Here is a 26,937-nt window from a genome sequence, read left to right as displayed (position 1 = left end):
TGGACCGCCTTTTGTCAGAACTCTTCACTATGACCTGTCTTGGGTGGCCCTGCACGGCATGGCTCATAGCTTCATTGAGTTCGGCAAGTCTTTTCACCACAAGACTGTGATCCATGAAGGTGTGCGCCACCAGGAAAGTCCTCTAAACCTTCTTTTTGTACAACATACCGTGCAGGAAAAAATATACAAAATATAAATATACAAAATATAAAAAAATATCCAAAGTATAAATATAAATATACAAAATATACCGAATGACTTATCGCAAAGTGAACGTCCGTATGACCACCACTCGGGTCAAGGAATTATTTCTAGTATCCCAGAATCCTTCCTCCCTTCTTATCACTTTCTACCCGGGGGTAGCTACTATATTGATGATATAGTAGTGGGAATGGTAATCATTTTCTTGCTTTTCTTTTTGTTTTACTACCTGGGGGTTCATTCCTTAATTTTGCTTTTTTTTTTTTTTTTTTGAAGTTTATATACTCTTGTGTCTGGTTTCTTTCACACATTATTTTTACGATTCACCTATGTTTTTCATTGTAATTATAAATCATTTTCTCCATAGTTACACGTTCATTACCATTATTTTTGTGTCTCATAATGCAACATGCATCTTAAGTACTGACTCTCCAATTATTTTTCTTTATTCTAAATAACATGAGAAATATAAAGAAATTCCCCCTTTAATGTTGCTCACGATAACCTCCGTCGTGATTTAGGGGCATCAGCAAATATAGTGACTCACTGTTTTCTGCCCTGTCAGGAGTAGTTATTTTGAGGCATTAGGTCTCATCTGCATATCATAAAGTTGAATTTTTATTTTCCTAAGCCCTACATTGATAAAACACAACATCCAGCCTGTGTTGCTTCAAACACAACTTCCCCCCACAGCTCTGCAGTCTCTTAAGTGTGTGTGGCTCCTTTAAGGTGCCCAGGCTAGTTTGGAGACCTAAGGTCCATTGCTGCTACCCTCAGGCTGCCTGGAAAATCACAAATATTTAATAAAAGAATTTTCAGACTTAGATGGGATAGGAATAGCTCTAAACAAAATCATGGTTTACTCGGGTCTTCCCTGGTGGTACAGCGGATTAGAATCCGCCTGTCAATGCAGAGGACATGGGTGCCATCCCTGGTCCTGGAAGATCCCTCATGCCACAGAGCTACTAAACCTGAGAGCCACAACTACTGAAGCCCGTGAGCCTAAAGCCTGTGCTCCTCAACGAGAGAAGCCGCTGCAGTGAGAAGCCTGTGCGCTACAGTGAAGAGTAACCCGATCGCCGCAACTACAGAAGGCCCGTGCACGGCAGCAAAGACCTAGGGCAGGCAAACAAATAAATAAAATTATGGTGCATTGGGAATTCCTTGGCAGTTCAGTGGTTAGGACTCTGATCTCACTGCCGAGGGTGTAGGTGTATAGTGCGGCCCCCCCAAAATCTAAAATAACCCCCCCAATTATGGTGTGTTGAACAAAAATGCTCATGTGGGGGGGATGAAAGCAAACATTTGAGATAGATTCCAGGTTAGCTATTGCTCCCAGTATTTCTCCTGTGTAGTGGCTGCAGCATCCACTACCAGTGTTTCAGAATCATTTGAGGACAATTTCAGTCATGCTTTCCTGGTGGCTCAGATGGTTAAGTGTCTGCCTACAATGCGGGAGACCCGGGTTTGATCCCTGGTTGGGGAAGATCCTCTGGAGAAGGAAATGGCAACCCATTCCAGTACTCTTGCCTGGGAAATCCCATGGGAGGAGCCTGGTAGGCTACAGTCCATGGGGTCGCAAAGAGTCGGACACGACGGAGTGACTTTACTTCTTCTTTTACTTCAGTCATGCTTCAGACTAAACAATCAAGGGAGCTGATGTCAGGGGCTCCACACTGATATATTCTTTACAGGAAAAATAGAGAGATTATAAAGAAAGAGACAGGATCTGCTTTTCCCGAAGGCTGCAAAGTCTGTGATAAATAGCACTGGTGGGAAATTTGTCCTTCCTCTGACCAAAGATATCCTTTAAAGGATAAATACCCATTATCCTTTAGCCTCGAAATTAAATCTGTACTTTTATGGATATGGAATGAAACCACAACTCAGAATGTGCACTTGGCTTACATAATTGGGGGAATCATAACATCCTTCTTGCATCTGTTTTTCCCCAAAGACTATTTAAAAAAATTAAAATTTTATTTATTTCTGGCTGCACTAGGTCTTCCTTGCTGTGTGAAGGCTTTCTCTAGTTGCAGTGCACAGGTTTTTCATTGAGGTGGCTTCTCTTGTTGCGGAGCACAGGCTCTATGTGCATGGACTTCAGTAGTTGCAGTACTCAGGCTTAGTCGCTCCAAGGCATGTGGAATCTTCCTGGACCAGGGATCAAACCTGTGTCCTTTGCATTGACAGAAAGAAAGGAGAAGATGTAGCTCAGTCATGTCCGACTCTTTGCGACCCCACGAGCTATACAGTCCATGGAATTCTCCAGGCCAGAATACTGGAGTGGGTAGCTTTTCCCTTCTCCAGGGGATCTTCCCAACCCAGGGATCCAACCCAGGTCTCCTGGATTGGCAGGCAGACTCTTATCAACTGGACTTCCAAGGAAGTCCCATTCTTACATCCTTATTACCCCTGATTATCCTAGGCCTTACATCTGCTCACTAGATGGGTTTGAACTGACTTAATGGTAGATATGACCAACCTAGACAGCATATTAAAAAGCAGAGACATTACTTTGCCAACAAAGTTCCATCTAGTCAAAGCTATGGTTTTTCCAGTGGTCATGTATGGATGTGAGAGTTGGACTGTGAAGAAAGCTGAGTGCTGAAGAATTGATGCTTATGAAGTGTGGTGTTTGCGAAGACTCTTGAGAGTCCCTTAAACAGCAAGGAGATCCAACCAGTCCATCCTAAAGGAACTCAGTCCTGAATATTCATTGGAAGGACTGATGCTGAAGCTGAAACACCAATACTTTGGCCACCTGATGCGAAGAACTGACTGATTGGAAGACCCTGACGCTGGGAAAGATTGAAGGCAGGAGGAGAAGGGGATGACAGAGGATGGTTGGATGGCATCACTGACTCAATGGACATGAGTTTGAGAAAACTCCAGGAGTTGGTGACGGACAGGGAGACCTGGTGTGCTGCAGTCCATGGGGTCGCAAAGAGTTGAACACGACTGAGCGACTGAACTGAACTGAAATGGTAGATATAGGTGCCTCTTTCTCTAAAGGGCTTTTCCATATTTGCCTGTCTCTCCTGAGCTACTTAGCGCTGCGGTGAGACCTAAACATGATGTTACAAGCCTTGTCTCTTTCCCCAAGATTGTTACTGTGCTAGAGTAATTGTAAAAGTAACCCCCATTCTCCAACCTCTCTGTTTCCTATACCCATTGTGATAGGAGTTTGCAGCTCTTCTCATCAGAAGGTGGACTGTTTTTCTCTATCCCTTGAATCTGAGCTGGCCTTGTGACTTGCTTTGACCAGTAGGATGAGGCAGAAATGATGGTGTGTCAGTCTCAAGACTGGCCTTCAAGAAGCATTTCTTTCTTCTATTCTCTCCTGGACTCCTGTCTCGACCATGAGAACAACCCTGGACCAGCTTGCTGGATGGTGGAAGACAATTTGGGGCTGAGGAAAGTGGTCTCAGACAAGGCATATAAGACCAGTCAGTCCTTGGATTTCTTTTTTTTTTTTTTAGGTCCTGGGAATTCTGTCTGTCCAGTGCTTAGGACTCTGTGCTTACACTGCTGGGGCCTGGGTTCAATCACTGGTCAGGGCAGGCAAAAAAAAAAAAAAATCAATCAGTCCCCAGCTGAGCTAGACTTAGGCTTAGGCTCATAGGCTAAATAAACGCTTGTTATTTTATGTTGTCATGATTAACATGAATTGCCATGCAACATTATTACAACAACAGATAACTGTTCCAGAAATTGGCATCAGGAGTTAGGTAATGTCCTAAGAAAAGGCTAAAATACGGAGGGAGAGCAGTGAGGAAATTGTTAGTGGAGCAGAAAAAATGATGACTCGTGTTACGCTGTAGTGAAGTAAGTGGCCAACTGTTGCCTGTGATTACCCAGAAATAGAGACAGAAATAGAAAACGGAAAGTGTTTGGCTAAGGCAATACCCAGACATAACGCTGGTTACTCACTGTTGAGTATCATGAGGGTTAGCAAGAAAGGGCTGACCTATAGAAGGAATTGACTGATTTCCCAGAATTTAGAACTGCAGAAGGCCTATGACTTGCTAGGTTGGGAAAGAAAAGCTTTTCTCACATCCAGTCTCTCCAGTCACAAAAGACGGTCAAAGTGGAAAAGCCTGTGAGTACTGATCAAATTAAAGGTGTGGCTTTATGACCCTTTACTAAGAGCTCAAAAATATGAGGCAGTGCCTCCCACAGAGACAAAAGGATTTCTAGGAACTTTACGGGCATGGTCCTCTAGAAAACTGATCTTAGTATAGGAAGAAGTCTAGAGAGCAAGGTGCGCCCAGCTTTATTGAGATGAATTGACATGTAATATTGTTGAAGTTTTGGGCCTCCTGTGTGGCTCAGATGGTAAAGAATCAGACCTGGGTTCAATTCCTGGGTCGAGAAGATTCCCCGGAGAAGGAAATGGCTACCAACTCCAGTATTCTTGCCTGGAAAATTTCATGAACAGAGGAGCTTGGGGGGCTACAGTCCATGGGGTTGCAAGGAGTTGGACATGACTGAGTGACTAAATACACAGGCACACACATACATATTGAGTAAGTTTAAGTCATGCAATGGGATGGTTTGATACATGTATATATTTTCTAGTAATTACAAGTGGGGTTAGTTAACACTTTCATCAGCTCACATAACTACCTTTTTTTTTTTTTTTTTGGTGGTGGTAGTAAAGATATTTAAGTGCTACTGTCTTAACAACTTTGAGGTATATAATATAACACTTAATTATAATCACCATGCTGAATATTAGATCGCCAGAACTTATCCATCTTTTTAAAATTTTTTGTTTTTAATTGGAGGATAATTGCTTTACAATGTTATGTATGGTTTTGCCATACAACAACGTGAATCAGCCATAAGTATACATATATCCCCTCCCTCGTGAGTCTCCCTTCCATCCCCACCCCTCCCCAGTTTATTCATCTTAAAACTGGAAGTCTTGTACCCTTGACCAATTCTGCCCACTTCCCCCACCTCCCAGTCCCTAACAACCACCAATCTACTCTCTGCTTCTGTGAATATGGATTTTTTAGTTTCCACATATAAGTGATACCATACAGTATTTGTCTTTCTCTGTCTGACTTATCTCACTTAGCGTGATGCCCTCTAGGTCCATCCATGTTGTCACAAATGGCATGATTTTCTTTTTTCTCAACAGTGAAACAATTTGTTGTTTTTCAGTCGTTGAGTTTTGCTCGACTCTTTGTGATCCCATGGACTGCGGCACGCCAGGCTTCCCTCTCCTTCACTATCTCCTGGAGTTTGCTCAGATTCATGTCCAATGAGTCAGTGATGCTATCTAATCATCTCATCCTCTGCACTCTCTTCTCCTTTTGCCTTCAATCTTTCCCAGCATCAGGGTCTTTTCCAATAGGTTGGCTCTCGCATCAGGTGGCCCAAGTATTGGAACTTCAGCTTCAGCATCAGTCCTTTCAATGAATATTCAGGGTTGATTTCCTTTAGGATTGACTGGTTTGATCTTGCTATCCAAGGGACTCTCAAGAGTCTTCTCCAGCACCACAATTCCAAAGCATCAACTCTTTGGTGCTCAGCCTTCTTTATGATCCAACTCTCAAATCCGTACATGACTACTGGAAAAACCATAGCTTTGAGTATACAGACCTTTTGCTGGCAAAGTGATATTTCTCCTTTTTAATACACTGTCTAGGTTTGTCATAGCTTTCCTTCCAAGGAGCAAGCATCTTTTAATTTCATGGCTGCAGTCACTGTCCAAGAAAAGAAAATCTGTCACTGCTTCTACTTTTTCCCTATCTATTTGCCATGAAATGATGGGACCTGATGCCATGATCTTAGTTTTTTGAATGTTAAGTTTTAAGCCAGCTTTTTCACTCTCCTCTTTCACCCTCTTCAAGAGGCTCTTTAGTTCCTCTTCATTTTCTGCCCTTAGAGTGTTATCATCTGCATATCTGAGGTTGTTGATATTTCTCCTAGCAATCTTGATTCCAGCCTGGCATTTTGCATGACGTACTCTGCATACCTGGGGTTCCTAGGTGGCATTAGTGGTAAAGAACCCATCTGCCAATGGAGGAGATGCAAGAGACGCAGATTCAATCCCTATGTTGAGAAGATCCCTGGAAAAGGGCATGGCAACCCACTCCAGTATTCTTGCCTGGAGAATCCCATGGACAGAGGAGCCCTGCAGGCTACAGTCCATAGGGTCGCACAGAGCTGGACATGACTGAAGTGACTTAGCATGCACGTACTCTGCATGTAAGTTAAATAAACAGGGTGACGGTATACAGGCTGTCGTACTCCTTTCCCAATTCTGAACCAGTAAGGTGTTCCATGTAAGGTTCTAACTCTTGCTTCTTGACCGGCATACAGGTTTCTCAGGAGACAGGTAAGGTGGCCTGGTATTCCTATCTCTGTAAGAATTTTCCAGTTTCTTGTGATCCACAGTCAAAGGATTCAGTATAGTCAATGAAGCAGAAGTAGATGTTTTTTCTGAAATTCCCGTGTTTTCTCTATGATCCAACAAATGTTGGCAATTTGATCTCTGGTTCCTCTGTCTTTTCTAAACCTAGCTTGTACATCTAGAAGTTCTTTGTTCACATACTGCTGAAGCCTAGTTTGAAGGATTTTGAGCACAACCTTACTAGCATGTGAAGTGAGGGCAGTTGTACGGTAGTTTGAACATTCTTTGGCATTGCCCTTCTTTGGGATTGGAATGAAAACTGACATTTTCCAGTCCTGTGGTCATTGCTGAGTTTTCCAACTCTGCTGACATATTGAGTGCAGCACTTTATCAGCATCATCTTTTAGGATTTTAAATAGCTCAGCTGGAATTCCATTACCTCCACTAGCCTTGTTTGTAGTAAGGCTTCCTAAGGCCCACCTGACTTCAGATTCCAGAATGTTAAACTCCAGGTGAGTGACCACACCATCGTGGTTATCTGGGTCATTAAGACAGTTTTTTGTTATAGTTCTTCTGCTGTATTATTGCCACCTCTTTTTAGTCTTCTGCATCTGTTAGGTCCTTACTGTTTCTGTCCTTTATCATGCCTATTCTTGCATGAAATGTTCCCTTGATGGTGCCAATTTTCTTGAAGAGATCTCTACTCTTTCCCATCCTACTCTTTCCCTCTCTCTTTCTCTCTATCTCTCTCTATATGTATATATATACAACATATATTAGAATACATATATATATATATAGTATCTGTCTATCTATCTCATCTTCTTTATCTACTTACCCATAGATAGAAATGTAGCTTTTTTCCCATATCTTGGCTGTTGTGAATAATGCTGCAATGAGCACCAGGGTATAGACATCTCTTTGAGATCTTGATTTCATTTCTGTTGGATGTATATACAGAAGTGGGATTGCTGGATCATAGGGTAGTACTATTTTTATTTTATTTTTTAAAGAACCTTTCATACTGCTTTCCATTGTGGCTATACCAATTCACATTCTCACCAAGAGTGAACAAGGGTTCCCTTTTCTCCACATCCTTGCCAACCCTTGCTATTTCTTGTCTTCTTGATCATAGCCATTCTAACAAGTGTGAGGAGATACCTCACTGTGATTTTGACTTGCATTTCCCAGTGATAAGTGATGCTGAGCATCTTTTCATGTACTTCTTGGTCATTTGTATTTCTCCTTTAGAAAAATGTTCATCCGAGTGCTCTGCTCATTTAAAAATTAGATTTGTCGTCTTTTTTTGCAATTGAGTTGTATGAGTCCCTTATATATTTTGGACATTAACCCCTTATCAGATAGATGGTTTGCAAATATTTTCTTCCATTCCATGGATTGCCTTTTCATTTTGTTGAGTGTTACTTTTGCTCTATGGGAGCTACTTATTTATTTAAAATTTTAATTTTTATACAATTTTAAAGCTTACTTCTCATTTACAGTTATTACAAAATATTGACTATATCCCCCATGTTGTATAGTACATTCTTGAACTTATCTTATTCCTAATGGTTTGTATCTCCCACTCTTCCTCCACGCCCCCATTGGTAATCACTTACTTGTTCTCTATATCTGTGAGTCTGTACAGAAGCTTTCTAGTTTTATGTAATCCCACTTACTCATATTTCTTTGCTTTTGGTATCATAGCCAAAAAAATTATTGCCAAGATCAATGTCAAGGTGCTCTTTCCCTATGCTTCCTTCTAGGACTTCTGTGGTTTCATGTTTTATGTTTAAATCTTTAATCCATCACAAGTTAATTAAAAAAATTATTTATTGATTTGGCTGTGCTGGGTCTTAGTTGCGTCTTGCAGAATCTTCGTTGGGGCATGTGGCCTCTTTAGTGGTGGAATGCAGGCTCTTTTAGTTGTGGCACGTGGGATATTTCACTGTGGCATGTGAACCCTTAGCTGTGGCATGTGGGATCTAGTTCCCTGACCAGGGATCGAACCCAGGCCCCTGCATTGGGAGTGCACAGTCTTAGCCATTGGCCCACCAGGGAAGTCCCCATTGCAAGTTAATTTTTGTGAATGGTATAAAATTGGGGTCTATTTTCACCTTTAATTTTTTATGTAGTGGGCACTCAAAAAATATATGTTGAATCAGAGTGAAGTTAAGCTTCCCCACCACTGACTTTCACATACCAAGGTGTCTGATAATCCTGAAGCTCCTTTGAAGCCTAATACTGAAAGAGATGGGCATACCAGACCACCTGACCTGCCTCTTGAGAAACCTGTATGCAGGTCAGGAAGCAACAGTTAGAACTGGACGTGGAACAACAGACTGTTTCCAAATGGGAAAAGGAGGATGTCAAGGCTGTATATTGTCACCGTGCTTATTTAACTTCTATGCAGAGTACATCATGAGAAACGCTGGGCTGGAAGAAGCACAAGCTGGAATCAAGATTGCCGGGAGAAATATCAATAACCTCAGATATGCAGATGACACCACCCTTATGGCAGAAAGTGAAGAAGAACTAACGAGCCTCTTGATGAAAGTGAAAGAGGAGAGTAAAAAAGTGGGCTTAAAGCTCAACATTCAGAAAACTAAGACCATGGCATCTGGTCCCATCACTTAATGGCAAATAGATGGGGAAACAGTGGAAACTGGCTGACTATTTTTCTGGGCTCCAAAATCACTGCGGATGGTGATTGCAGCCATGAAATTAAAAGATGCTTACTCCTTGGAAGGAAAGTTATGACCAACCTAGACAGCATATTAAAAAGCAGAGACATTACTTTGCCAACAAAGGCCCATCTAGTCAAGGCTATGGTTTTTCCAGTAGTCATGTATGGACGTGAGAGTTGGACTGTGAAGAAAGCTGAGCGCTGAAGAATTGATGCTTTTGAACTGTGGTGTTGGAGAAGACTCTTGAGAGTCCCTTGGACTGCAAGGAGATGCAACCAGTCCATCCTAAAGGAGATCAGTCCTGGGTGTTCATTGGAAGGACTGATGTTGAAGCCGAAACTCCAATACTTTGGCCACCTGATGCAAAGAGCTGACTCATTTGAAAAGACCCTGATGCTGGGAAAGATTGAGGGCGGGAGGAGAAGGAGATGACAGAGGATGAGATGGTTGGATGGCATCACCAACTCGATGGACATGGGTTTGGGTGGACTCCGGGAGTTGGTGATGGACAGGGAGGCCTGGCGTGCTGCAGTTCATGGCGTCGCAAAGAGTTGGACACGACTGAGTGACCGAACTGAACTTAACTGAAATCCCCAAAACTAAATGAATGATATGGAACTCACAAAAATTCACTCAATAGGTTCAAAATATCTTATCTAATGGGTGTGCAAAGAAAATTACTATCTTGCTTGACTTTTATCTGTATCATTTTTGGTTTCCTTTCATTTGTATCTTATAAAGGTCTGAGGCTACCAAAGAAAATAACCCATACCATTCATCTACACAATATTTCTGCAGGACACGTGACAGCCCCATAACTGTGACAGCTGTTCTCAGGATCTAGAGAGGCTCAACTTGTTTTGAGTTTCACAAATTCATCTCTTCTCATTTGTGACTTGCTTTTTTGCCAACAGTGGAATTAGGATATTGATCTGTCATGTGCGTGTGTGCTAAGTTGCTTCTGTTATGTCCGACTCTGTGCAACCCTATGACCTGTGGCCCATCCCCCTCCCGAGGATCCTCTGTCCATGGGATTCTTGAGGCAGGAATACTGGAGTAGGTTGCCATGCCCTCCTCCAGGGGATCTTCCCAACCCAGGGATCGAACCCATGTCTCTTATGTCTCCTGCAGTGGCAAGCGGGTTCTTTACCACTAGTGCTGCCTGGGAAGCCCTTGAGCCCAACAATGAATTCTTTCTAATTACATCAAAATTACTTTCTTTTCCCTTCAAAATAGTGACATTATACGGGAAATACTGATACAAAACCACAGTGACAAACATCTTCCATAGCCTACTGCGGTTTTCTTCTAAATGCAGATATTTCTGTTTCATTTCCTTGTCTTGTTTCTCTATCTGCTGTTGTTATCAGAGAAAGAACATAGACAGTAAAGGCCCATCATTTATAAAGAACTTCAGTCTTACCCAGTCTTTTTTATAAAAAACAAGTTTGTTTTATTTTTGGCTGTGCTGGGTCTTCGTTGCTGCGTGGGCTTTTCTCTAGTTGTGGTGTTTGGGCTCCTCATTGCCATGACTTCTCTTGCTGCTGAGCACGGGCTCCAGGCTCGAGGGCTTCAGTAGTTGTGGCCCCCAGGCCTTAGAGCACAGGCTCAGTAGTTGCGGTGCTCCGGCTTAGTTTGCTCCACAGCATATGAGATCTTTCCTGACCAGGGATCAAACCTGTGTCTCCTGCATTGGAGACACAACTACTGAGCCCATGTTCTTTACCACCGAGCTACCAGGAAAGCCCTTATCCAGTACTTGAGCATGAGACTTAGTTGCTTTACACATAGGGGGCTCAGTGACTAAGTCAGAACATTTAGTATTAACAGTGCAGTGGCCAGAAACCCTCACAGAGCTTGCTCTCTGATACCACGAGGTTGATTTTTTTTTCTTTTGGCTGAGCTGTGGCTCATAGGAACTTAGTTCCCCAAACCCGAGTGCTTGGCAATAAAAGCTCAGAGTCCTAACCATGGACCGCCAGGGCAGTCTCCTCGCCTAGTTGATGTGAGCCAGGGTTGGTAATTGTATTAATATCCCTAGGCTGCCATAACAGAGGAGCACAAACTGGATGGTTTAACACAACAGCAGTGTATCCGCTCACAGTTCTGGAGGCCGGGAGTCTGATGAAATCAAGGTGTTTAGCAGTGCTGCACTCGCTCTGCAGACCTTAGGGGAGAAGGCACTCTCTTACCTCTTCCAGTTTCTGGTGGTTGTTGACCTTCCTTGCCTTGTGGCTCTATCACTTCCATCTCTCTGCTATGGTCACATTGCTTACTCTCTCTCTCTTTCTTTAAAAATGGTATTTATTTATTAGCTATGTTTGGCTGGGCTGGGTCTTCACTGATGCATGGGCTTTTCTCTAGTTGTGGCCAGCAGGGGCTACTCTCTAGTCATGGTGACCAAGCTCCTCACGGTGTGGTGGCTTCTTTTGGGGAGCATGGGTTCTAGGGCTCAGGCTTCAGTAGTTGCGGCTCCCAAGCTCTAGGGGACAGGCTCAATAGTTGTGGCACATGGGCTCCTTTGCTCCATGGCGGGTGTGATCTTCTGGGACCAGGGATCAAACCTGTGTTTCCTGCACTGGCAGGCAGAGTCTTTACCACTGAGTCACCAGGGAAGCCCACAAGTTATTTTCTAGCCAAATCCTTGCGATAGGTTCAGTCATACTGTCTGACAGCTAACCAGATAAATAGTGACATAGTCAAGATTCCCATGATGTTAATTCAGTTATATTATCTTCATTCTTCTTTGTTCCCAGCCCACCCACAATAGAGGCCAGTTTACTAACTTGCTAAGTAGTTTCTGGCGCACTCCTACTTGAGCACTGATAATGGTGTCTGGTATAGAGGAAATGCTTAATCCTCATTTACTGACTGAAATAATAAGTTCTTTCTTTCCACAGAAAAAATTTTCCAGCATAGCATGACAACCTCTTTCTTCACCCCAATTCTAAACAAATTATTGAGGTCACACTGAGCTTCTGACCAATCAATAATCATTTATTAGATTGATGACCTGACTCTTCTTCAAAACGAATATATTTTATTTATTTTTGGCTGCTGTCTGGACTTTCTCTAGTTGTGGCAAATGGGACTACTCGGGACTCCTCTTTGTTACAGCGCGCAGGCTTCTCATTATGATGACTTCTCCTGCAGAGTACGGGCTCTAGGCTTGAGGGCTCAGTAGTTGTGGCACTCAGGCTGAGTCACCCAGAGGCATGTGGGATCCTCTGGGACCAGGGGTCAAACCAATGTCCCCTACATAGCAGATAGATTCTTAACCACTGGCCCACCAGGCAAGTCCAAAAGGTACATTTTTAAAAGGTGGTCATCAAGTATACTTCAATAAAAAAAGATTTAAAAAAATGGCCATTTTGTTTTAATCTCTAGCCTACAAAGGTGAAAGTGAAAGTTAGTCACTCTGTTGTGTCCAACTCTTTGCGACCCCGTGAACTTGTAGCCCATCAGGCTCCTCTGTCCATGGAATTCTCCAGGTAAGAATATTGGAGTGGGTTGCCATTTCCTTCACCAGGGCATCTTCCTGACCCAGGGATCGAACCCAGGTCTCCCACATTGCAGGAGGACTCTTTACTGACTGAGCCACCAGGGAAATCACTGGTGAGCTACAAACGTAGCTCATATTTTTGGTAACATTCTTCTGCTGTCCAAGTTTGATTTTTTTTTTTTATATCCTTTCTCCCAAGTCACTATTGTGAATAAACCTTGGAAAGATAAGTTTGCACATAAACCACTAAATAGGGGGAATTCCCTGATGGTCCAGTGGTTAGGACTCTGTGCTTTGACTGCCAACCAAGCACCTGAGTTCAGTCCCTGGTCAGGGAACTATGATTCCCCAAACCATGCGGTGTGACATGACATGAAATGAAATGAAATAAAATAAAGGGTTTCCCTGGTGGCTCAGTGGTAAAGAATCCACCTGCCAATGCAGGAGGGTTCAGCCGCTGGTCTGGGAAGATTCCACAGGCCGAGGACCCACAACATCAGGGCCCTGGGACCTACTAAGCCCGGGAACCACAACTACTGAACCCATGTGCTCCAACTGCTGAAGCCTAAGCGCCCTAGAGCCTGTGCTCCACAGTAAGAGAAGCCACCACAATGGCACACCCATACACCGCGAGTAGAGAAAAGCCCACGCTGCAATGAAGACCCAGCACAGGCAAAAATAAATGCAAAATAAATAATAGAAACCTCCAAATACAGTTCAGTCCTCAGAGGATCCTAGAAATGGTTGTCCAGAATCCACACTCCAGTTAGGACCACTAGGTGGTGTAGTTCAGCCATTATTTCCCAGGACTGGTCACCCTTGGGTCGGTCTTCTGCCCTCTAGAGGGCAGCCAAGTCAAATTCTTCATAGAAACAAGGGCTGAAAGGAGTTAGAGGGACTTCACAGATTTGCTGAGGGCTTCTGAAATTGTTGACACTGTGAGAAAATTCTAGGCAAGCTGTCAACCACTGTTCGTGTGTTCCCATGAGTGTTGTTTGGGGATTATGTCAGAGTAGTTGATCAAGTGCTTCCTTTCTCATTAACTTGTCAAGTGGAAGTCTTTTCTGAAATTTTGGATGTATTTTGAGATGCACTATTTCTGAAAGTCTCCCCTGAACTGGAACTGATCTTACCATTCAGAATCTACTGGCTCACTGTCTTCACATAGGCAAAAAAAAATTAGGCAAAACATTCTTAACCTTTTTTCCCCTTTATGTTTCACTGAGGAAAATGAGGTGCAAGCTGGTCTTATTCATTCTACTGGGCCGGTTCAAATTAGGCTACACTCTTTGCAACCCACAGATTGTAGCCCGCCAGGTTCCTCTATCCATGGAATTCTCCAGGCAAGAATACTGGAGTAGGTTGCCATTCCTTTCTCCAGGGGATCTTCTCCAGCCCAGTGGTTGAACCTGGCTCTCCCACATTGCAGGCAGATTCTTTACCGACCGAGCCACCAGGGAAGCCCAGGCTACACTCACTCTGATGAGCGTTTTCCCAAACTTTCCCAGCACCTCTTGTGGAGGCTATGACTATGCTCATGTAATAACATCAATCCTATGACAAATTATTCTTCTAACCCACTGGTTCTCAGTCTTGTCTGCACACTGGGGTCACCAGGACTTTTGCTGGTGCCCATATCCCTCTTCTTGAGTTTCTGACTTGATTATTGTCAGAAGCAGCCTGGGACTGGGGTTTCTAAGAGCTCTTTAGGCAATGTTAATACATAGCCTAGGTTAGAACCATGGTACTAACCAAACTCTTGCAATCACCCTGCAATTTTTGTTTGAAAGCTAATGAGAATATCTATTCATTTGTTAATTCAGTTATGTTGCCTTCATTTCTTTCTTTATTTAATATTCATTTATTTATTTGGCTGTCCCATGTCTTAATTTCAACCTGTGGGTTCTTTTTAGTTGTGGCATGTGGGATCCAGCACTGCACTGGGGGCTCGGAGTCTCATCCACTGGACCACCAGGGAAGTCCCCTGTTGCCTTCATTTCTGATTGTTCCTAATCCAGCCACAATTTTGGCCAACTGATATACAATGAACTATGTCACACCTACACTCCCCAGCCATCCTTTATTCAAGTACCTTTAACAGTTTCTGACACAAAAGTATGTATTCACTATATAATTATTGGATGAAGGAACTAACATTCTTGGGACATATTCTTTCATAAAACTGAGGCCTCCAATATTCCCAGAACCATTCTCTTTTCATGCAACTTTTACAATGTAAGGGACATTGTGTTTCCTGGCAAATTGTTACTTAATACATTGTTGTTGTTGTTGTTGTTTTTAACCTGGTTTTTCCTTCACCAGGTATATTAAGGAAAGTTGGCATTTTGCTTGCATGTCTAGCCTGTAAGACCACAAAGCTTACAAAGTAGAATTTCAGTTGTGCTCGACATGCCTCTGAAACCATTTGGTCGTTTTATAGGGGGCTTGGAAGAGCTCTGTATAGTACCACAGTCCTTTATGTCTCAGTGCAGAAAAGAATTCAGCCAAAGGCAAAGTGGTAGGTAAGAAGTGATTTATTGTGAAAACCTTGTGAGGTTTACAAGTGGGCAGGTGAGAAATGCCACCCCCCTGAGGACTCACTGGGCTATTGTCTCATGTGTGTGTTAGTCGTTCAGTTGTGTCCTACTCTTTGGGATCCCATGGAGTGTAGCCTACCAGGCTCCTCTGCCCATGGAATTCTCCAGGCAAGAATACTGGAGTGGGTTGCCATGCCCTCTTCCAGGGGATCTTCCCCACCCAGGGATTGAACCCAGGTCTCCTGCACAACAGATTCTTTACCACCTGAGCCACCAGGGAAGCCCACAGTTTTATAATCAAAGCAAAAGTAAGGAGGGGGAGAAGAACTTCTTTGTCATTCTAGAGTAGATGTCATGCTTCCATCATCAGCTCCTCCTCCAAGTTGAGCAGGGGAGTTTTCTTGTCCCTACCTGGTCAAGCCAGGTCCATACATTTTCGGTTTTTCATGTGTGCAGAGAGAGTGTACTAGGGATCATTTAACTTACTGCGCTCACTGGGCAGGCTGTGGGGCTCACGGCCCTAGTGTTTTATTGCTTGGGGGCATGTCTCGTGCTTCTGTTGCTAAGCAAGCCTGCCTGGCTTTGTGGTTAAGCAAAACTGCTTTCTTTCCTTTTTAAACAAAGTGTCTTCTCTTTCACTTATTAATTTTTGGCTGAACTGGGTCTCCGTTGCTGCCTGGGCTTTTTCTCTAGTTGTGGCGAGTGAGGGCTACTCTTCACTGTAGTATGTGGGCTTCTCGTTGCCATGGCTTCTCTAGCTGCAGAGTATGGGCTCCAGGCAAATGGGCTTTACTAGTTGTGTCAAGTGGGTTCCGTAGTCGCAGCTCCCTGCCTCTCGAGCACAGGCAGGCTCAGTAGGTGTGGCACATGTGTCTCCTGCATTGGCAGGCGGATTCTTTACCATTGAGCCACCACTGAAGCCCCAAACCTGCTTTCTTGAGTAATCATTAACTTACAGGGGTCTCCCATATTTTTTCTACTTAAAATCTTTTAGTGGAATTAACTAATTATCTGCTTTGTCCCTATACTCTGTCCCTATCAATTCCACTGTCTAGAAAACCATAATCCTTCAGGAGAGTGATGGTTCTCCACAGCCAGGAGAGACTCTGTTCTCACTTTTTTCCAGACATATTAAGGTTTACAAAAATGCTTTTTTTTTTTTTTTTTTTGGCCGTGCTGTGCAGAGCGTGGAGAAGGCAATGGCATCCCACTCCAGTACTCTTGCCTGGAAAATCCTATGGATGGAGGAGCCTGGAAGGCTGCAGTCCATGGGGTCGCTGAGGGTCAGACACGACTGAGCGACTTCACTTTCACTTTTCACTTTCATGCATTGGAGAAGGAAATGGCAACCCACTCCAGTGTTCTTGCCTGGAGAATCCCAGGGACGGAGGAGCCTGGTGGGCTGCCATCTATGGGATCACACAGAGTTGGACACGACTGAAGTGACTGAGCAGCAGCAGCAGTGCAGAGTGTGGAATCTTAGTTCCCTGATCAGGGTCTGAACCCGGGCCCACAGCGTGAAAGTCCCGAGTCCTAACAACTGGACCACCAGAGAAGTCCCACAAATGCTTCTTTATAAACATTAGTGAATACAACCAATGATGGGAGACAGGATTCACTACTGTAACTGCATTAGAAATAACCAAGGCTGAACCCTGGAAGTCTCACCTCTGAGGATGGTTTTCCTTCTAAAACATTCCTACGTCTAGCTGCAGTGCTTGAGCATCCTGAACAGACCAAACCATTGAGCACTTCTTCCACAGAAAGTACAGATTTTTCCTGGGAGTCCCGGTGCAAAGCCATGGAGACAGCTCTCATAGCAGAGACTGAGAGTCTCTTTTCTCTCTCTTTCTTTTTGGGTCGTGTGGGATCTTAGTTCCCTGACCAGGGATCAAAGCTGTGCCCTCTGGATTGGAAGTGCAGAGTCTTAACCACTGACCACCAAGGAGTCCTGAGGCTTTCTTGAACGCTTTTGCTGCCATCCCACCTCCCTGTGGATGACTGCTGTTGCTACATGTAATGACAAAGAGTGTGTGTGTGTGTGTCTGTGTGTCTGCGTGTTACTTAGACCCTTCTCTGTCCCAGGGATGTACTATGTACTTATGTTGTTATTTAGTCGCTCAGTCATGGCTGACTCTTCAACCCTGTGGACTGTAGCCCGCTAGGCTCCTCTGTCCATGGGATTTCCCAGACAAGAATGCTGGAGTGGGTGGCCATTTCTTTCTCCAGGGATCTTCCTGACCCAGGGATTGAACCCATGTCTCTTGCATTGGCAGGCAGGTTCTTTACCACTGAACCACCCTTAATCTTGGACTTCAGCCTCCAGAGCTATGAGAAAATAAATTTCTTATAAGCTGCCCAGTCTGTGATAGCTACGGCAGCCCTGGGGACAGATACAGCTCACCCAGTTCTTACAGCCTCCCTATCCCACACCTCCTAGGCTATGTGATGACTCCAAGTTCAGGAAGACCTGCTCAAATGACTGCCCATTACTCAAAGTCAGGCTGTGGACTCTCCCCTGCTCGTCCCTATTTGAGGACTTATGAAACTCAGCTCAAGGTGGGGGATAAAAAGTGATGATGAAGCATCTGGAGAGCAGGAATTCACCAGGATGTGGAGAAAGTGGAAAAAGTCTGAATGCGCCTCTTAAGCGGTCCTGAAAATCTTTTCCCGCGCCCATGCCTCTCTCCTAATTGGAAAGTGCAGGCTTTCTGCTGGGGTGCAGCTCCTCCTCTGCACTGTGACTGTGCTGGGGAATTGGTGTGGCTCATTTGTGTAAGCACCTGCAGCTGACTTAATAGCTCTGTGACTCAGGTGCCTCAGGTATGAAATTGACATAATAGTCACAGTACCTACCTCACAGGGGTGTTGTGAGGAATGTCAGTTAACTCATGTCATGTCCTTGTAACACAGCACAGAACTTATTAAGCTCAATGAAAATGTTGGGTATTTATTAGTATTAATCTGGCCCATCAATTGGGTGCCAGCTGTCCACCTTCAGTCCCCCTCAGTTGTGTGGTTGCAGTAGATGTTGGTGCTGGGAATGAGGCTGCTCACTTTTCTCCTGAAGGCTGGAATGTTCCCACAGGGAACAGAGGGTGAAGGGCATCTGGTCTGGCCCAGGCTGAGGTGGAAGGGACAAGAGGCTACAGGCACATTCACACCAACCCACCTCCCTCTGACTGAGGCAGAGGGAACAACCGTCAGCCCATACCCAGGTCAGTCACAAGACAATATATTAATAACAGGCACGCAATGGGACACACACTCACCTTCTCTCTTCTCCTTGGAGCTGTGGTTAAAGGTCCTCAGAGAAAGGGGAGGGGTAGGGAGAGGGTTCCAGCCCTAGCTCCTGTCTCACCAGGCTGGCAGGCATTGTCTAAGTAAGATCCCTTCTGTGTCTTGGAGTGCTGAGGAGAAGTCTTTTTAAGGGGGCATCTGATGGGGATTCTTCAAGCCATTTCTCCGCACCAACCCCATCCCAGAGCCTCGTCTCTCCATGACTGAAGGCTTTCTCAGGAACCATGCTGCAATGCTGGATCATGACACAGACATTCCACTAGGAAGTATTTATTTGGCTGTGCCAGGTCTTCGTTGCTGCATGCAGGATCTTTAGGTGCAGCATGCAAACGCTTAGTTGAGGCATGTGGGATCTAGCTCCCTGACTGGGGATGAAACTCAGGCTCCCTGCATTGGGAGTGTGGAGTCTTAGCCCCTGGACCACCAGAGAATTCCCACAAGTACTCCATTTTTCCCATCCTTAGTCTAAGAAAGTTTTATGTGGCTCCAAATGACGGGAGGCTACTGCTCCTGGGAGTGAGGCTGGCTGGCCTAAGGGCTCCAGCCCACACTTCCTCCTGTGAACCAGGAATAAGTGGTAATTTGCTTTGGTAATAAAAATCACCCAAATCTCAATGGTTTATGACAATAGAGTTTATTGTGATTATTTTCAAAACTTTTATTTATTTTTTGGCTGGGTCTTCATTGCTATGCATGGGCTTTCTCTAGTTGTGGTGAGCAGGGGCTGCTCTCCATGGTGGTGCACAGGCATCTCATTGCAGTGGCTTCTCCCGTTGCAGAGCACTAGCTCTATGCCCTCGGGCTCACTAGTTGTGACCTATGGGCTTAGTTGCCCCAGAGCATGTGGAATCTTCTTGTACCAGATGTCCCCAGAATTTATGTTTTACTTACAATCTGCTCTGGGTCAGCAGTGGTTCTGTTCCATGTATCTTCCTCAATTCAAGCCTTGCCTTCTTGGGACATGCCATTCCTGTGGCAAGACAGAACACAGAAATGATGGCACTACACACACTCTCCAAATTTCTGTCCAGAAGTGACACTCCTCACTATGGCTCACATTTCACTGGCCAGGTTGTCAAATGGCAAAGCCTGGGGTCAGTGGGTGGGAGGTCTCTGCTTCTGTTGGAACCAATAACATTATTTACCTCCCCAATGCATTTTAAAGTATCTCAGAGTGCACACACACACACACACAAATTAATGGAGCTTTAAAATTCTTTGTATAAAGTGAGTATATGTATTTTAAAAGACAAGAAAGACTACACAACAGCGCATATAGCAATCTCATTTAAGAATACTGATGGAAAAATCCTAGACTATTCATGAATAGTACCAGTAGAACACTAAAAGAATAATGCATCTTGATCAGATTGGCTCACTTCCTGAATCATGCAAGGTTAGGAAATTCTGTTAATTCAGCAGAGGAACAGATCTAATAAAAATCATGTGGGCAGTGAACCATGGACCCCCAGTGAAGACTCGGGACACCAATTTCCCAGGTGTTAAATTTAGAAACTTGGATCTTATGGTTCTTTCTTCTCTCAACTTGGTTAATATCCATGGACTTTGCTATTTGCAAGTTGCTGAGTCAAGCTTTATTCTTGTAAAACCAATTTTTGTAGTGAGGCAAAGATAAAAGATACTTTCCACAATGAAGACAAAAGAGTCTGCATCAATCAAGATTTTTCTAAAAACTTGCTTCAGAAGATCCAACATTAATAGTACCTATTTTCTGTTTCCTGATCACACTCTTCCATTTCCTCCAAACTGTGAAAGAAGTGCTTTCTTTCCCCTATTTACAGTCCACGGCATTCCACACCACATGCTGCAATAAAAATGTTTCAGTTGTAGGATTGGCAAAAGACTCTCCTTAAATGAATCCAAAAAAGAAGGGCAGGTTTCTCTGAAGGCAGCCTTCTCCTCTTTTGATGTATAGGATATTGCATGTCTTTCGGCCTATCATAGTCGAGTTCTGCAGCGAGGCGACTGAGAGCCATAGATGCAAAGAGATCTTACATAAATGTATAGGCATCCAGATAAGACGTTGGGATTACGCGTTTGCCAGCGGCTATCGTGGGCTGTTTCCTTTGCTGTACACACATCCATAAACACCCAGCTGGGTTTGCCATACCCTCTTAACTGGCTGCCCGGGGCGCTGGGTACCCCTTCCCCAAACAGAGGCTGCACTTGCTCCAAGTCAGGCCCGAAGCCCTTGGGCTTGCGTTGGGGTCGTGGGAAGGCAGCTGGGCCAGGGGCCGTTCTCCTGCCAGGGCAGTTCTCAGAGACCTGCGTCCTCTTGTGGTCAGAGGCCTTCTCCAACTCTGTCCATCATTCAGAGTCCCTCTGGGGCTCCGCAGGCCTTGCTGGCCATCTCTCGAAGCCTATCTCTGCCTGCACGACATTGCGGTCGGTTTTCGCCACGCCGGGGTCGGCGGGACACTGCTGCCTATAGGCAGATTGGGCATCTCGAACCCGCAGAGTCAACTGCACGCTTCTCAGCAACAGCGGAACAATGAAACATCGCGATAGTGTGTGTGAGACCACGTGAGCGCGTGCGCATGCGCATATGTATTACTCTGGGCATGCATGAGCGTGAGTGTGTTTGCGCATGCGCCGCACTTTGAATTCACAGCTGTGGAGACTGTGCCTGAGAGAACGTTAGTTATGCTGTTTCCGTCTGGCTGAAGAATCCCTTGGACTGCAAGGAGATCCAACCAGTCCATTCTAAAGGAGATCAGCCCTGGGTGTTCTTTGGAAGGAATGATGCTAAAGCTGAAACTCCAGTACTTTGGCCACCTCATGCGAAGAGTTGACTCATTGGAAAAGACTCTGATGCTGGGAGGGATTGGGGGCAGGAGGAGGAGGGGACGAAAGAGGATGAGATGGCTGGCATCACCGACTCGATGGACGTGAGTTTGAGTGAACTCCGGGAGTTGGTGATGGACAGGGAGGCCTGGCGTGCTGCGATTCACGGGGTTGCAAAGAGTCGGACACGACTGAACGACTGAACTGAACTGAAGTTGCTCTTGGTACCCAACAAATGAGAACGGCTGCTTCATACTTTGAATCTTAGTCAAGTAATTCTTGGTAAGACACACTCAGCATCAGTGTCTCAGACCCTATTTTGTTTTGGAAAACTGCAACTTTTGGTGCTGGAAACATGAAATGGCCCTCCCGTGTCTGCTGTTACCGCATATGCGTTTGCACCTCTTTGCGTTTCCCATCTGCTTTTCTCTTTCCAGCTTTTCTTTCCCCTCCCTCTTTCCTCTTTGTTCCTTCTCCTTCTTGGTCTTTTCCCCTGCTGTCTTCTTTTTCCATTCCCCGCATCCATTTTACTTTTCTCCTTCTCCCGCTCTTTCATTTTCTTTCTCCCAGCCTCTGTCCTTCACGTTTCTTTCTCCACACCACCTTCTCCTTTGCCCTTCGTCTTAAATCTAAGTCTCTGGCAGGCTTCTCTGCCTACCCTACAGTTGTAACTCCCCAAACTTTCATCCCAGACTGCTCCAAACTTATAGCGGAACTGTCTTCCAGACCCTCTTGTAATGCCACCTCTGTGCTTGGGTCTGTATCTAGACAGTCCTCTCCCCGCCCCCGCCTCCCCTCCCGCTGGATCCTAGTTTTCTGACCAGGGATGGAATCCATGGACTCTGCAGTGGAAAGGGAGGATTTTTAACCACTGGATCGCCAGCTAAGTCCCACCTTTGTTCTTTCCTATTAGTTTATTTGCTTATCTGCACCAGTGCATGTTGTCTTACTATATTTATATCAAACACTTTAATACGTGATTTATTGACAGTGAATGAGCTTGAATCTCCTTCCTCGTTCTTCGAGATTGTCTCAGTTCTCTTTGGACTTTACAGTGTCTGTGAAGTTTTGAGTCAGTTTGAGAATTTCTCTAAAAGCCTACTGGGATTTTGCTTAGGAATTCATGAATTCTTAGATTAATTTAGGGAAAAACTGGAATCTTTAAAATGGATCTTTCTCCTGTATTAATGTGATGTATGTGTCAGTTTTCTTTAAATTACATAAATTTTATAGTTTCCCCCCCAATTGTTTATAGATGTAGCTAGTGAAACTGACTAAATGAGAAAGAAATTCAAAGTGGAGTTTACTAGGGGCAGTGAGCAAGTCGAGGCAGTGGGGAGGGATGACTAGGGAAATTCACAGGTGTTACCAACCATGGTTCTTAGCCTTAGCCTCTTTAATCAATGGACATTGAACAGGCCAGGCACATTCAGGCGAGGCTTGATTGGGACTCCTGTTGCTGTAGGAGTGAGTGAAAACAAGTAGCAGGTTCCCTTGCTCTGCTCTCTGAAGGAGTGATGAGCTGATTTCCTATATGGGCGTGAGGGTGGGGATGAGGGCCAGGGTGGATGGAGGGATGGCTTAGTTGATCTGCCCATCTGCTTGGTGGTGCTGTTTGGGTTTTTGGTCTTTTTGTATCTTGTTCATAATTTGCCTCAACTGCAGTTATCTTTAGTTCCTTATGGTTTCTTTATATTTTATTGCTCTAGGAGGCTCTTGACCAGGTGCAACCACTGAAGCAAAGGGTCCCAGGTTTGAGCTCACCTCACAGGTACAAATGTTCTTATTTCTGAAGCTTGGTGGCTACATGACTATTTTTTAAAATTTCATTTTAATTGTTCTAATTTGTTATATAAGCTTTATGTGCATGATACATTTTGCAATTTAAACTTTGAATGCCTTTTATTGTTTTTGAATTTTAGAAACATTAAGCATTTGTTTGCTGTTGTGAATGGGCTCTTTATTTGTAGCTAGTGAAACTGTGACTAAAAACAAATGAGAAACAAATTCAAAATGGAGTTTACTTGGGGCAGTGAGCAAGTTGAAGCAGTGGGGAGGGATGACTAGGGAGATTCACAGGTGTTACCAACCAGGGTTCTTAGCCTCTTTAATCAATGGACATTGAACAGGCCAGGCACATGGGACTCTTGGGTTGGTGTATAAGGATGCCAATGGTTCCCATGTTGTCCAGTAACTTTGCTGAATGTTTGTAAGTTCTAATAGACATTAAAAATAGTTTCTTTGACAATTGCAAATAATTTGAGCTTTCTCTCTTTTTTCTTGGTCAGTCTCCCTAACAGTTGTCAGTTTTGTTAATCTTCTCAAGGAACCAACTTTTGATTCTTGATTTTGTCTGTTCTGTTTCATTTCTGTTTTCATCTTTATGATTTCTTTCTGCTTGTTTTGGATTTAGTTTGCTCTTCTAGTTTCTTAAAGTGGAAGGTTAAGTTATTTATTTGAAGTTTTTCATTTTTGTTAGTATAGTCATTTACAACTCTTAAATTTCCTTGCAAACAGTGCTTGTGCTGCACCTCATAAGTTGTGTGTCTTTGTTTTCATTTAACTCAAAATATTTTAAAATTTCTCTTGTGATTTTTTTTCTTTGACCAGTTGATTCTTCAGGAGACTATTGTTTAACTTCCTCAAATTTGTGACCAGTTGATTCTTCAGGAGACTATTGTTTAACTTCCTCAAATTTGTGAATTGCCCAAATTTTTTCTGTTGTTGATTTTAATTTAGTTCCGTTGTGCTACTGGCACAAAGACAGAAATATAGATCAATGGAACAAAATAGAAAGCCCAGAGATAAATCCACGCACATATGGACACCTTATCTTTGACAAAGGAGGCAAGAATATACAATGGATTAAAGACAATCTCTTTAACAAGTGGTGCTGGGAAATCTGGTCAACCACTTGTAAAAGAATGAAACTAGATCACTTTCTAACACCAGCACAAAAATAAACTCAAAATGGATTAAAGATCTAAACGTAAGACCAGAAACTATAAAACTCCTAGAGGAGAACATAGGCAAAACACTCTGACATACATCACAGCAGGATCCTCTATGACCCACCTCCCAGAATATTGGAAATAAAAGCAAAAATAAACAAATGGGACCTAATTAACCTTAAAAGCTTCTGCACATCAAAGGAAACTATTAGCAAGGTGAAAAGACAGCCTTCAGAATGGGAGAAAATAATAGCAAATGAAGCAACTGACAAACAACTAATCTCAAAAATATACAAGCAACTCCTACAGCTCAACTCTAGAAAAATAAATGACCCAATCAAAAAATGGGCCAAAGAACTAAATAGACATTTCTCCAAAAAAGACATACAGATGGCTAACAAACACATGAAAAGATGCTCAACATCACTCATTATCAGAGAAATGCAAATCAAAACCACTATGAGGTACCATTTCACATCAGTCAGAATGGCTGCGATCCAAAAGTCTACAAATAATAAATGCTGGAGAGGGTGTGGAGAAAAGGGAACCCTCTTACACTGTTGGTGGGAATGCAAACTAGTACAGCCACTATGGAGAACAGTGTGGAGATTCCTTAAAAAACTGGAAATAGAACTGCCTTATGATCCAGCAATCCCAATGCTGGGCATACACACTGAGGAAACCAGAAGGGAAAGAGACACGTGTACCCCAATGTTCATCGCAGCACTGTTTATAATAGCCAGGACATGGAAGCAACCTAGATGTCCATCAGCAGATGAATGGATAAGAAAGCTGTGGTACATATACACAATGGAGTATTACTCAGCCATTAAAAAGAATACATTTGAATCAGTTCTAATGAGGTGGATGAAACTGGAGCCTATTATACAGAGTGAAGTAAGCCAGAAGGAAAAACACCAATACAGTATACTAACGCATATATATGGAATTTAGAAAAATGGTAACAATAACCCTGTGAACAAGACAGCAAAAGAGACAGTGATGTATAGAACAGTCTTATGGACTCTGTGGGAGAGGGAGAGGGTGGGAAGATTTGGGAGAATGGCATTGAAACATGTAAAATATCATGCATGAAACGAGATGCCAGTCCAGGTTCGATGCACGATACTGGATGCTTGGGGCTAGTGCACTGGGACGACCCAGAGGGATGGTATGGGGAGGGAGGAGGGAGGATGGTTCAGGATGGGGAACACATGTATACCTGTGGTGGATTCATTTTGAAATTTGGCAAAACTAATACAATTATGTAAAGTTTAAAAATTAAATAAAATTAAAAAAAAAAAGTTGAATTGGCGGGGCCGCCCTGCGGGCCCGGGTGCTCTACGTGCCGCGCGGAGACCCTCTGCACGCCTGGGAACACGGCGCTGCAAGCAGTGCGGAGCGTGCGGGCGGCGGTTGGCAGCCTGCGGGCTATCTCGGCACCACACTCGCCCTGCTCGCCGCGGCCCTGGGGACTGTGGGCAGGTGCTGTCCGAGCGCTGCGCACCGGCCTCGCTCTGCTGTCGGTGCTGAAATTCACAGAAAAACACGAATGGGTTACAACAGAAAACGGTGTTGAAACACTAGGAATCAGCAATTTTGCACAGGAAGCTTTGGGAGATGTTTACCGTAGTCTGCCTGAAGTTGGGATGAAATTGAACAAACAAAGGACTTTGGTGGTTGGAAAGTGTGAAAGCTCCTAGTGAACTCTATTCTCTATCAGGAGAAGTAACTGAAATTAATAAAACTCTAGCAGAAAGTCCGGGACTTGTCAACAAATCTTGTTATGAAGATGGTTGGCTGATGAAGATGACATTCAGTAACCCTTCAGAACTAGATGAACTAGTGACGAAGCATATGAGAAATACATAAAATCGATTGAGGAGTGAAAATGGAAACCTTAAATAAACTAGTTTGAAACAACTTAAAAAAAAAAAAAAAAAAACACTTGAACTTCTAGATGTTCAAGCTGGATTTAGAAAAGGCAGAGGAACCAGAGATCAAATTGCCAACATCTGCTGGATCATCGAAAAAGCAAGAGAGTTCCAGTAAAATATCTACTTCTGCTTTATTGACTATACCAAAGCCTTTGTGTGGATCACAACAAACTGGAAAATTCTGAAAGAGATGGGAATACCAGACCACCTGACCTGCCTTCTGAGAAATCTGTATGCAGGTCAAGAAGCAACAGTTAGAACTGGACATGGAACAACAGACTGGTTCCAAATAGGAAAAGGAGTACGTCAAGGCTGTATATTGTCACCCTGTTTATTTAATTTATATGCAGAGTACGTCATGAGAAATGCTGGATTGGATGAAGCACAAGCTGGAATCCAGATTGCTGGGAGAAATACCAATAACCTCAGATATGCAGATGACACCACCCTTATGGCAGAAAGGGAAGAAAAACTAAAGAGCTTCTTGATGAAAGTGAAAGAGGAGAGTGAAAAAGTTGACTTAAAACTCAACATTCAGAAAACTAAGATCATGGCATCTGGTCCCATCACTTAATGGCAAATAGATGGGGAAACAGTAGAAACAGTGACAGACTTTATTTTGGGGGCTCCAAAACACTGCAGATGGTAAC

The 26,937-nt window shown here is 43.8% G+C and overlaps 1 pseudogene; it reads left to right on the top strand.

Annotated features, from left to right (window-relative positions):
* The first annotated feature begins 58 nt into the window (after positions 1-58).
* LOC113875309 lies at positions 59-26,239 on the top strand (annotated as a pseudogene).
* Positions 26,240-26,937: the final 698 nt, after the last annotated feature.

Source organism: Bos indicus x Bos taurus, chromosome 18, assembly GCF_003369695.1.
Source record: "Bos indicus x Bos taurus breed Angus x Brahman F1 hybrid chromosome 18, Bos_hybrid_MaternalHap_v2.0, whole genome shotgun sequence".
Taxonomy (NCBI): Eukaryota; Metazoa; Chordata; class Mammalia; order Artiodactyla; family Bovidae; genus Bos; species Bos indicus x Bos taurus.
Note: the sequence above shows the minus strand (reverse complement) of the source record. Positions and strands in the feature narration are given on the sequence as shown.